Below are 11,717 nucleotides of genomic sequence, written 5' to 3'. Positions count from 1 at the left end.
AGCCAAAATTTTTCATTTCGATCATGAATTTTTAAATTAAATGTTATGAAATTTCTGAATGGGAAATTTCCGCTACAGTTTTTTGTTGATCGATTGTTTCCACAGAAAGTAAATATTTTTTGCAAAACATTACACAGCACTGAAATATTTTTTTTAATTTTTTTCAGTCACACCAATTTTCTGCTTTTTGAATCAAATTCTATATAAGCTATGCTAGAATAAAGAGAACACAATGAAGTCCATCTTCAATGATAGGACAGAGGAAAATTTGGACTGGTTGGTTATGAAGCTTCTTACACTTAAAAAGCAGTGTGTTTATTTCAGTGTCAGCATTACAGGGCTAAAATTCACTAGTACTGAATATAAAAGCATGTATTTTTACAACAGGGAAAAATTCCCTGTTTTACTGTCTATGAAACCCCCCCAAAAATAAGAAATTCAAGTCAGGACTGAATTCAAATCCATACATTCTTAGACTCACAAGTGTTGTTCTTAATTGTCTAAAATATGAATAGTACCTCAAAAATATAATTCTATTTCTGATCTTTTTCAAAGATGAGACATGGCAATTTGTTGTTTTTTTCCTACCCTAACAATGTGGGTTTGGTTCTTTAAAGGTCTGTGTTTTGTATGTGTGAGTTTTTCTTCCTCTCTTTTCATAACAGCTGCTTTTTTCTTTGCCTTGCTTTTGAGAACAGGCTATGCAATTTTTAGAAAATAAGCACTGCAAATGAATCATCAAATGATAGTAGTTAAGCTCCAGCCATTGTGGATGCTCCCACTGAGGGGGAGCACACGGGTTTACTCAGGCACTCACACTCTACGGGGTGGGTGACCTGTGGTACGGGCTGTGCACGCTCAGGAGGTGCCTCCTCGACAGTTACTGCCGGTTAAGAGCATTGTGCGGAAGAGCACAAAGTGCAGGTGAGAGTCGCTCCTCAAGTTCATATACTTTTGGTCAACACAAGCTTCAGCAGAGTAATCAAAACCAAAATACCCGCAGGGAAAGGACACTGCCATCTGGAAGAGGTACAATGAAGCTACCCCCTGGGCTCCTCAGGAGCCTCGCAGGGGTACGAACAACAAGGTCGCCGTTACTTTAGCTAGGATGGCATGAAAGCACTAAGCAATGGATTTCTTTCAACCCCGCTAATATCTTCTCATGGAAAGGGGATTGCAGAGACTTTCTGCAGCCACACAGCCTCTCCTGTATATTTTACAACCAAATCCCGTATCTGGATTTAGCTCAGCGTAAGCTAACATAATCTTAAAGTCCTGGTATATGCAGCAAAGCAAAAAAATCTTATTACGGCAATAAAATCGTGGCTGAGGTAAATATATTCAGCGTCTCTACTTTCAGACATTTGTAACCTACTGAAAAATACTGTCCTTTGGTCTAGAGATTTCATGTCTTGTCAATTCAAAAGACTACTTAAAAACAAACAAGCAAAAAATGTTTGCCAGTTACTTTTGATCATCTGAAGTGCTCAGATAGGAAAATAAAAGAGGAAATAAGTGTATAAAACATGGACGGTCACAGCTTATTATCATTCAGCCTTGAGAAGCCTTCCTTCTACAACCGGGGACTAACTTGGCACTTATCAGCTCCCAATGTTTCTGTGATGTCATTTTTTCCTACTTAGGTTGAAAAAGTTATAAAGGAGGTATATTGACAGAAAGAGAAGCATTTGTTATGTGACAGTGTTATTAAATAGATCTAAATCTGACAAAACCAAATCATTACTTTCAGCAGTGCCCAGGATTATCAGAGATGCAGTAGTTAAATACCATAGGGGACAAACTCACCTGACTGGTAAATAAAATGGAGGATGAACTCCCACCTCTTTGGGACTTGATGCCCTGCAGTGAGAAATGGGCTGACTTAATACTACTCCAATTACAAGTGGGAAATGATCAAGGGACTGGAGCACCTCTCTTAGGAAAGGCTGAGAGACCTGGGGCTGTTTAGCCTGGAGAAGAGAAGACTGAGAGGGGATCTCATCAATGTTTATAAATATGTAAAGGGTGGGTGTCAAGAGGATGCGGCCAGACTCTTTTCAGTAGTGTCCAGCAACAGGACAAGAGGCAACGGGCACAAATTGTAACACACAAAATTCCATCTGAATATAAGGAAAAACTTCTTTACTTTGAGGGTGACAGAGCACTGGAACTGGCTGCCCAAAGAGGCTGTGGAATCTCCTTCTCTGAAGATAATCAAAACCTGTCTGGATGCATTCCTGTCCAACCTGGTCTTGGTGACCCTTTTTTGGCAGGGGGGGTTGGACTAGATGAGCTCCAAAGGTCCCTTCCAACCCCCACCATTCTGTGATTGTGTGACGTGTTCATCTTGTCAGGTCACTGAGAAGAACAGAACAATTCTTGATGTTCAAAATATTCCGCTCTTACTGAAACAAATCACTTTGGGATTAATGCAGGCATAGACCCCACACCATTTGAAAGGGCCTCCTGAGCACTGCAATCCACATTCTTAGGACTTTGACCTTCTCTCTGTTGTTGTGTTTTTGTGATGCACTGTACAAATAATTCAAAAAAGCCTCCTGAATGTTGATTCCTTACTTTTTTTTTTTTTTTGCGCATTATCATTGTCTTTCCCTGCCCTGTCCCCCCCCAATTGCTAAGAAATCCAGTCACCCCACCTTTGCAAACATGCATGTATGTATACATTCAGGCATTTATTTCCCTTCTCTGATGCATGCGTAGTTTGATTCTGCCCCAGCGAATGTGCTGGGTGCTTCACTGTTACTAGCTTCACAGGGAACACACTCAGAGTCAGGGCAGATCCCCTCAGAAGTGACTTCAGTGGAGCTAAGAATCTACTGCCTAGATGTGTGTCACACACTCCTTTTGTATGAGAAGGCACAGATTAGCTGTACTGCTTTGTATTTTGCTGTAAAACCTTCTGGACTGGGGTAGGTTTTTGCTGCATTTCTTGATAACTGTTCCATGTATTTTCTTTTTAAAGGGAAATTTAAAAATAGAATATTAAAAAAAACAATGGTAACAGTACAGTCACCAGTAACAAATGCTACAGTTTTAGAAGGAACTGCATAGTTGCTTCTGCTGAGAATATTTGCCAAGTAGAAAAACGCAATAGTTAAGAAGGCAGTTAATACAGATGCACAGACAACATAGAGCAGAGAGTTATGTACCAAAATCCAGCTAAAAACCTTAGTATCAAATGACATTGATGATTCACAAATAGTATGGAAGTGCATGCTACCACTTTCCAAAACAAAGTTGCATCAAACACTCAGCTATTGCAAGGTAGGGGAGGATTCTCTTATTTAAAAACAAAAAAAAAAAAAAGGAAAAAAAGGAATAAACTGTGAAAAATAAGCTGTGAAAAAAATAGTAAAGGCCATCTCAACGTCTGAGCTTCCAGCCTAACTGCTCACATAACATATGCTAACAAATATTTTAATACCCAAGGACTGCGTATGAGTATATGCTGGAACTTCAGTTTAAACAGGTAAACAGCATTTAATAACATTTCATAAATTATGTTCCAATCGCTGGTATGTGCTACCCAAACACAAGTCTAAGTATGAAGTAAAGCATAAAGAGCGAAAATATTCTTCATGAATTTTCAACCACTTATTAACAAAAGATTCATTGGACTTAGCCAAGCAGACAGCAAGAGACCCAGGAAGTTTCACCACTGTGAGGCTACCAAAGACAAGGAAGTGATAAAAGAAACAGCTCGCCTTTTGGTTTGGGGCTTTATGAACAAAGCAATTAATTGTTCTTAATTACTGCATTTTAAGACTATGATATTGGCCCAATATCATACAGTCCTTAAATGAAAATAGATGCATGAAGAGCTAACTACAACAACATGCAAGCTTTGCTGTCATTTCAGTGGAAAGAAGTTGATAAAAAGAAAAGCAAGGAAAGGAAAAATACCACCATGAAAAACCAAATATCCTTTTCCCCCATCCCAAAGCCCCATGAGAATCATCCAAATGGATGCTGGTAATTTTGGATAACTGGATCTGATGAAACAAGTTTGTTTGTCTGTAGCTGAGCAAAGATAAGTGTGTTAGGATCAACAAATCAGGATATAAATCATAAAACCAATGGGACAACCATCGCTTTTTTCTCTCTGCTAGGCAAGGCCATAGAGAGTCCTCTGAAAAAACAGTACCAAATTCAAGTGCCCTGGACTTGATTGGTTTCAGAATAGCTACCTCAGGAGTGCTAAAATCAGGTCCTCTATCCCCACTTTCCTCCTTTGCATTCTGACCGAGGCAGGGTGCCACAGGACCCACTGCGCCAGTCGATGATACCTTCCTCTTTCAAGTATCGCTGCTTGAGAAAAAAGTGGAGTGTGTTGGGCAAACAAAATGGGAGGAAAGCGACAGCCCGCCTGCTGATATCAAAGGAACGATATACCCGAATCCTGCCCTCTGTGGTAAATCTGCATTTCCCCACCTGGCCAAAGGGGCAGGCACCCATTTGGTGCCGACTACCTGCCTGCACATCGCAGCTCTGTGGTTTCAATCTGCAGTACCGTAGCACATGAAATTAAAGCTTCTGGTCAGCTCGGGATAACTGTGACCATCTCGTAGATTTGGCAGCAGTTTACAGCTCTCCTTCCACTGTGTAGTTTCAAGGTCTTGGAAAACACATGTCAGTGTATGTAGGGGAAATTTGGGCTTCAAGGACAAATCTTCTCAACAGCTGAGTAGTAAGACAAGACTGACTCATAGGCATAAAGTCTGCTGTGAAAGACAACTTTGTTTTTAAATATTTTTCCTCACTTTTGAGCAGCAAACGTCATAGGGATATGATACTACTAAAGTTTCTGCTAGTGTTATTTTATTTCTTTTTTTTTTTTCCAAACTCCCATATTTTCCTAAGCCATGTCCTTAATTGGATGTTCAGACTTATGTGAGAGATGTATTAAAAATACATAAACAGCAGGATCATCAAACAGAGTATATGCAAAATGGTAGATTTTAGAAATATTCCTTAGTAAAACTTCAACTGTTAAATGTGTTTTGGTAGGCAAAGAAGACTCTGCAGCTTTTTTAAACATGAGGAAATCCAAAGGATTAAATCAAATCATGTTACAGACACTGACAGATACAGGCTTTCAAGCAAAACAGCTGTCATTAAAGCTCCTGTGACTGCTTAGAATACATTGCTGCAGTCTCCTAAAAAACAAAACCATGGGGAAAAAGAAGAGTACCTTTAATCTATACTTTAGCTTCAGAATAGAGATGCAGTTCCATGTTTCTTCCTTTTCCTACAAATAGACAAAAGCAACGCGAACCATTTCTATGCCGGTGGTCATCAGCAAGGGCAAAAAAGCCACAATACAGCCTCCAACAAGCGTAACCCTCTTAGCAGTGACTGCAGTTTCACACATACTTTCCTAGGATTGCATTTACTGCTATGTGCCCATATTAATTTTATTTAACGTTAAGAACTTCCAGATATCACATAACTTCCTACCTTCCAAACGTTCACGCTACTCAAAACAAAGACTGCGAGCACTAGGTAGGGTGCCTGGAACAGCATCCGGTATCAATACAGCTGCTAAAATGCTGTTAATGTCATTCCTTTCCTTGGGCACTCATAAAAGCTGGTCCTGCCCTTCTATGGCAAGAGCAGTCTGCCACAGCCACCAAGGTTTGTGGTGTTCTGTATGACAAGTAGTGCAAATTATTTACTGAGATAATTTGCATGCTGATATGCCAACCATGGTCAATGTGCAGCAGTGGCTGAGATACGACAGAGCTGCTTAAATGCAAGTGCCACTGGCAGAAGGGGAGAGAAGATGCTTGGACTTCTTAAGGAAAGCGCACGCAAGAGAAGGTCTGTGCCAGGAAGGGAGGGAGGTCAGCATGAGCACACCTGGGCTGGCTGTTCTACGGCGTGTTTCTGTGGGGAGCTGGGAAAAGAAGAAAACAGCTGGGTCCGGGACACATCTAGAGATGATTGAAGGTCACAGAGAACTACCTAGAAGGAAGCGTCACCTCTAAACCAGCCTTTTTGCTAAACTTTTGATTACCTTCATGGCCTGAAGGTGGTCAACTTTGAACCAATGTTCATGTCATTATGTGGCACAGGATGGAGGACATAGCTAATGATTTTTCTAAGTCTCAGCTCTCAAAAGCATCATTCAGGCCTGGTGTAATCTATGCCTATGTTAGAATAACAGGGTTGCCAACTTGCATAGTTCCTGATTTTATTTATGGCATAATACTTGCCCAGAAATACATACAAATACATATTAATGACTTTAAAAGTAGTTTTCACAGGAAATGCAAGACAGATCTAGCTGTACATGTCTTAAACCTTCCCTTGTTCATATCCTACCCAGAGAATCAGAGTCATTTATTGGGAAGCGCATACCTTTTCTTTCTGCCCCCCTCCCCCCGCAAGGTCAGTATCCTCAAAGCCTTTCTTCCAGTCCTTCCATCTGGCTACTTGGTGAACTCCAGAGGTATTTGCATTGATGGCGCAGGACTTAGCAGTAGATCTGTCATATATGGTTAAGCTGCTGCTGGGCTAAGCTCCCTTTTTTATCCTGAGTGGTATTTTCTCTTTGAACTTTAGGAATTTATACAGTGTTTTATCCTTTCAAGTATCTCTACAAATTCTTCATAGGATCTACAACACAGGCAGGGCCTTTTTATGACAGAAAGACACAGTAGGTTTCCATGGTTTGCAGTCACTGTAATATAGCCCACTGCTTCATGAAGGCCACTAACATTACATTAATTATTTGAAACAGAGCTTATGGTAAAGAAGCCGTGGTCATTTGTTCTGATAGTCAAGCACACCATCAGAAGTCTGATTGCCTACAACAAATCCAGAGTTTTATAATGCCCTACTACGTGCTTTCATGTGTTGAAAGAAAAAAAACAAAAACCACAAATTGCACTATATTTCTGCTGGCTTGTTCTTAAAAGTAAGCTGGCAACATTTAAGTGTGAATGCAAATAGCAATGATAATATGGAGCTCCTAGCGTATTGGAAATGTAGCATTCCCTGTGGAAACACATAACAGCATTACAATGGGACAAATGAAATATACCCTTCACCAAAATTTGAAGGTATTCTACCTATTCTTTTGCATAAGAAGGATGACCAGCTAATTCATGGTGCACAGAAATGTACTAAGTAGCTGCATTTTAAGCTACTAATCTTGCACAACTGTTACTGTTTATCTCTTCTGTGCAAACAAGTTTCATGCAGTTGTCCATAATAATGTCGGTCTTAATATGACTAGATTAAACAGGGGTCAGGAAGGAAAAATTAGTGAAGTGACTTTTAGGGCAGACTGATGCAGTGTTCACGAACACCGATTACTTCTACATCTTCGGTATCTGTCTAGAGAAACAGGGACTACAAAACTAATACCTCTAATATTGTAGTATTTGACAGTATGTATCACCTTTCTTTGCAGAAGGTTATACAGAATATAGCATGATGCAGTTTGCAGTTCAACTTCCAATGTGCCTGTCTGCAGGCTTAAAACATACAGTGACTTACTTTCCTCTTTTCGGTGCCAGCACTTAACTGAGGACAAATATATTCCTACCTCAGCAGACTCAGTAATAAAAAGGAAATCAGTGTCCTATCTGTTGGCATAAACAGATACAGCTTGACCCTGCTACTGCTAACGTTGGTGTTCACCCCATTCTCGAGAAGGTTCTTCACGTAAGTAGTCTCATAAGGTCAAATGAGACCCTTTTCCCAAAGAATCCTTTGCAAGATGAGTCCTGCTCTGTCATGTTTTCAAGAGAAAAGGAATTTAGCTGGAGCATGCACTAACTTTCATTAACACAGTAACAGGCCTCATCTGATAATCTGGGGTTTTTTTCCACTTTTCCTCTCCCTCTTTCTTTTCCACTGGTTTCAGGTTTTTTTTTCTTTCTAGCCTTCCCTTTCGCCTTGCTTTCCTTCTCCTTTCACATATCATTTTTCTCCATCCCACTTTTAACAACCCTCCCCCCTCCATCCTGTTTTTCTTTCCCTTTGCCCTCTCCCAGTCCTTTGAGGACTGCACCTGTGTTTTTCTAATAGTCCCACCAGAAGCAGCTGAATGTAGGTGATAAGAAAACTGATAAAAAACACTTGAGACTTAAGGGTTATGCTCCCCTTAACCTGCACAAAGGGGAATGGTGGATGTGAGCTAAGAGATGGGGATTAAATGAGTCAAAACTTGCAGAATTCCCACATAGGAGATTTAAATTGCTGTAGTCCATGTTAACTAGTGCACACTACCAGTAAAGTGCTTGTTCTGGTTATTAGTTCAGAATGGAAAAAATGAGCAGAGTCGCATGGTAAACATGTCTGAAAGACTAAAAGAAGAATAAAAAGTTAATAGAAGTGTATGCATGTCAGACATTATACTCAGGCCAGAACACATTCTTCCACTCGATATTCAGAATGCACCAGGCATACTTTTGCCATTTCCATTATGGGAGCAAATACTTGTGTCTGAAACCTACAGGAGTTTTTAATCGCCTTTTGAAATCTAGGCCCTGAGAAATTACCTCACTACTCCCCCTCTTCATAACAGTCCTTTCATCGTACTCATTTTGGACACCTTGCCAGGTAGGTCAGCCCCCACCAAAAGCCTGGTCCCATCCTTTAAGCCAAGATGTACTCCCTAGGCCTGCTGGCCCATTCAATGTGCTTGGCTTGCAAAATTTCCCCGTGCACTGTGTGCACTCTAGAAGCCAGCAACTGCAGTACTTTATTTGGGAGTCACACAGACAGCTGCCATGTCATCAGGTTAAGTGTAAAGGGATTACATTATATCTGGTAAATATAATTTATTTCCAGGACCTGAGAAAATATTTTTCTTATCCACATAATTCCTGCTAATCTAACTCAAGGGTCGTAGAAACATAAAGCTGAATCTCTACTTTTATACTGAGGGTATCCACAGCTCATTACAGATTTTGCCAAAAATCACGGATCCTTGGTTTGCCCTATCAGCTTAAGGAAAACTGTGTCCACAGACTTTCCACAATTTTAAGGGGAGCCCGAGGCAATTTCCAGCTGGGTGTGGGATGTTATTCATCTTACAATCCACTAGCGTGCTCTCCTAGTAAGAAGAGCTGGACCTTCAAGCAAGATACCTGTGTGCCCTGAGACAGCAAGGCCGGGCAATTCTCCAGCATCACACTGACAAAATTAGGGAAATGGGCTCAAGAGAAGTGGGCTTCTGCAATCAAATCCCTCTGCAGACAAATTCAAGTCACCTAGCTTTAATATGTTCCCTCTGTAGAGATGCAACTGATGTTTAGGTCTTCAAAAGACAAGTGGTTAATTATAAATTCTTACATGGCCCACATGCATGTGTTAGCTGACTACCATCCATGGAAGGGGCTTAGCATTTACTCACTAGCCAAGTACACACAAAGATTTTGAAAGCTACAACCTATAGAGAAAGGTTTGTTACATTCTGTACTGGTAACTGATTTCCATGCAACTCTTGCTCAGTGAAGTATGTAATACTTCAAAATGTAATTCAAAACAAAAAAGGTGGCATGCACAGATTTCCACTGATCTCAAGCTGTACTAGTAAATGTGTTGGTAGAATCTGAGCTGGGAGCAAGCTTCGAGAAGTTTGTAAGGGGATTCACTGCAGTAAAATGTAATTTTCCACATTCCCAGTTGTAGTAACAAGAGTGTCTGGGCTCAAAAGACTAAATAGCCTTCTTTGTTTATTACATAATCTGCAAAACTGCAAGCAGAGAGCAACAAGGAAAGCACAGATCCTCTGAGCACTCTGACGTGCCCCGTCCCCAAAAGAAGTCTCTCTTCAGGCTCATCGCTTTAGTAGTCAGCCTTTTGCTTTGGCAACTTTTTGCAAATTGCAAAGATCCCTATTTATTATGCTCGTACATACAATTATCTACATCTACACGTATGTATGTACTTTGCTGGCTGCCCACATTCAGGCCCATCTGTTAGGCTGGCACTCTGCCCACCGAGAAGTTGGTCGGTCCGTTTCACTAAAGTGTAACTGTCAAGCCGTGATGGGCTTTGGTGGGCAGCCAAGAGCCCTTCTTTCTTTCTCCAGGGAGGCAAGCCTCCCAGCGCAACTCAAGGTTGTGTTGCATACCACATGACCACGCTCACTGACACGCATGCCAAAGCAAAGAAGATTTCAAAGAGGAAAGAAAAGAGGAGAGCTGACTGGTACTTCAGCTTGTGATCAAGACCTACTTTGTGGCAGCGATTACGGTGGACAATGCTGCTGCCGCTAAGCACAGGCCAACCCTCATTTAACTTTAACTCTGGCACCAATCAAGTACAACAGGGCAATTGTGAGAAAACTCAATACATGTAAATAGCCACTATACGGGACAATTCTGCGAGGCATAAGGGCATATAAAATGGCCTACAAAATGCAGCTCCCTTCACACATGTGCAGACTTGGTGAGTAACTGTAGTTGCCCAGGAACCAGGGGTAAAAATCAGAATGATGTGCATCAGATCTTCAATTCAGTTCAAATCTTTCCACGAAGATCATACTACCATCTTGCACACACTGCTCCCTCATACATTTCTGATTAAAGCTGATCTTTACTTTTCTACTTGCACTATGTTTCATCTTTATCACAGAGGTGTGTCGTGGTTTACTTTTGGGTTTTAATCTTTTAATGGTAATAATTGCATTCCAGAAAACGTTGCGTTACTTTCTAATTTTCTTTTCCTCCAGTCAGCTGTGTACTTAGCCACTAGGAGGCTGCTTTGGGACCACTTGACGTGGCTCTTCCTCCTGGATGGAACCAGCTCACCCATCCTGCCTGGTGCCAAGTGTGGTGCAAACACAGTTCCACGTTCCTGCACAAGCCAAGATGAACAGTTCAACATGGTCTCCCTGTTCAATGGATCTATTCACCCATAAGTATGACAAACAAATTCTGGCACTAAACCAGCAGCTCCTCTGTTCCCCAGGAAGGCCCAAGGGCAAAATTGTATCCGGCTTTTATTTAAACCAACATGGTCAAACTTCACCATTGAGGAGTTTCACCAGTTAAACGGACCTCAGCTCACACCCGCTGTGCGAGGAGTCAGCAATCAGGAGGAAGGTCCGCCTGCACTTTTGAAAAACCACGGAAAATGCTGAAAGATTTCCTTTCCCCTGTTAATTTTTATCAGTTCAGAAAAATCTTACGTTATGATTCTTACATCACAAAACAGTTTATAGAAGTCGCTGTCACATCACATTTAATTGCTGTTACCTCTTTAGACAACAAAGCCAAGGCAGAGCTTGTCAGCGCCAAGAAAAAAGAAAATCAAGTGCGCTTCTGAAGTTTGAATTTCACTTTAAGCAAAATAAGCACAGGCATCCAGACCACTACATGAAGAAATTCCACATGAATCTTCTACTTGAGTTTTGTAGATCTCCACCCATGGCTCTTCTGACATCTCTTCCAGCTAAGAAGATTAAAAAAGCCCAAATAATTTGAGATATTGCATTGCTTCCTGGCATCAATCTGGTAGAGGATTTAACTGAAAAGAGCCTTTATTTTTGTACTTTCTACAATATAGGATGGAATTCTGTTAAGTTGTAATGTCTTTTGAATAATTATAAAAAACTCTGTACTTCCCTTTACAGGCTATTCTGGCTATACAAAGCATCCTTATACAGTGCAGCCTCTACACAATAGAAGATACAGCTCAGAATTTCCCTCTGAGTCCTTGGGGCATACACACAGGTA

Source organism: Charadrius vociferus, unplaced genomic scaffold (assembly GCF_000708025.1).
Source record: "Charadrius vociferus isolate BGI_N301 unplaced genomic scaffold, ASM70802v2 scaffold23, whole genome shotgun sequence".
NCBI classification, from domain to species: domain Eukaryota; kingdom Metazoa; phylum Chordata; class Aves; order Charadriiformes; family Charadriidae; genus Charadrius; species Charadrius vociferus.
This window is presented reverse-complemented; position numbering follows the sequence as displayed.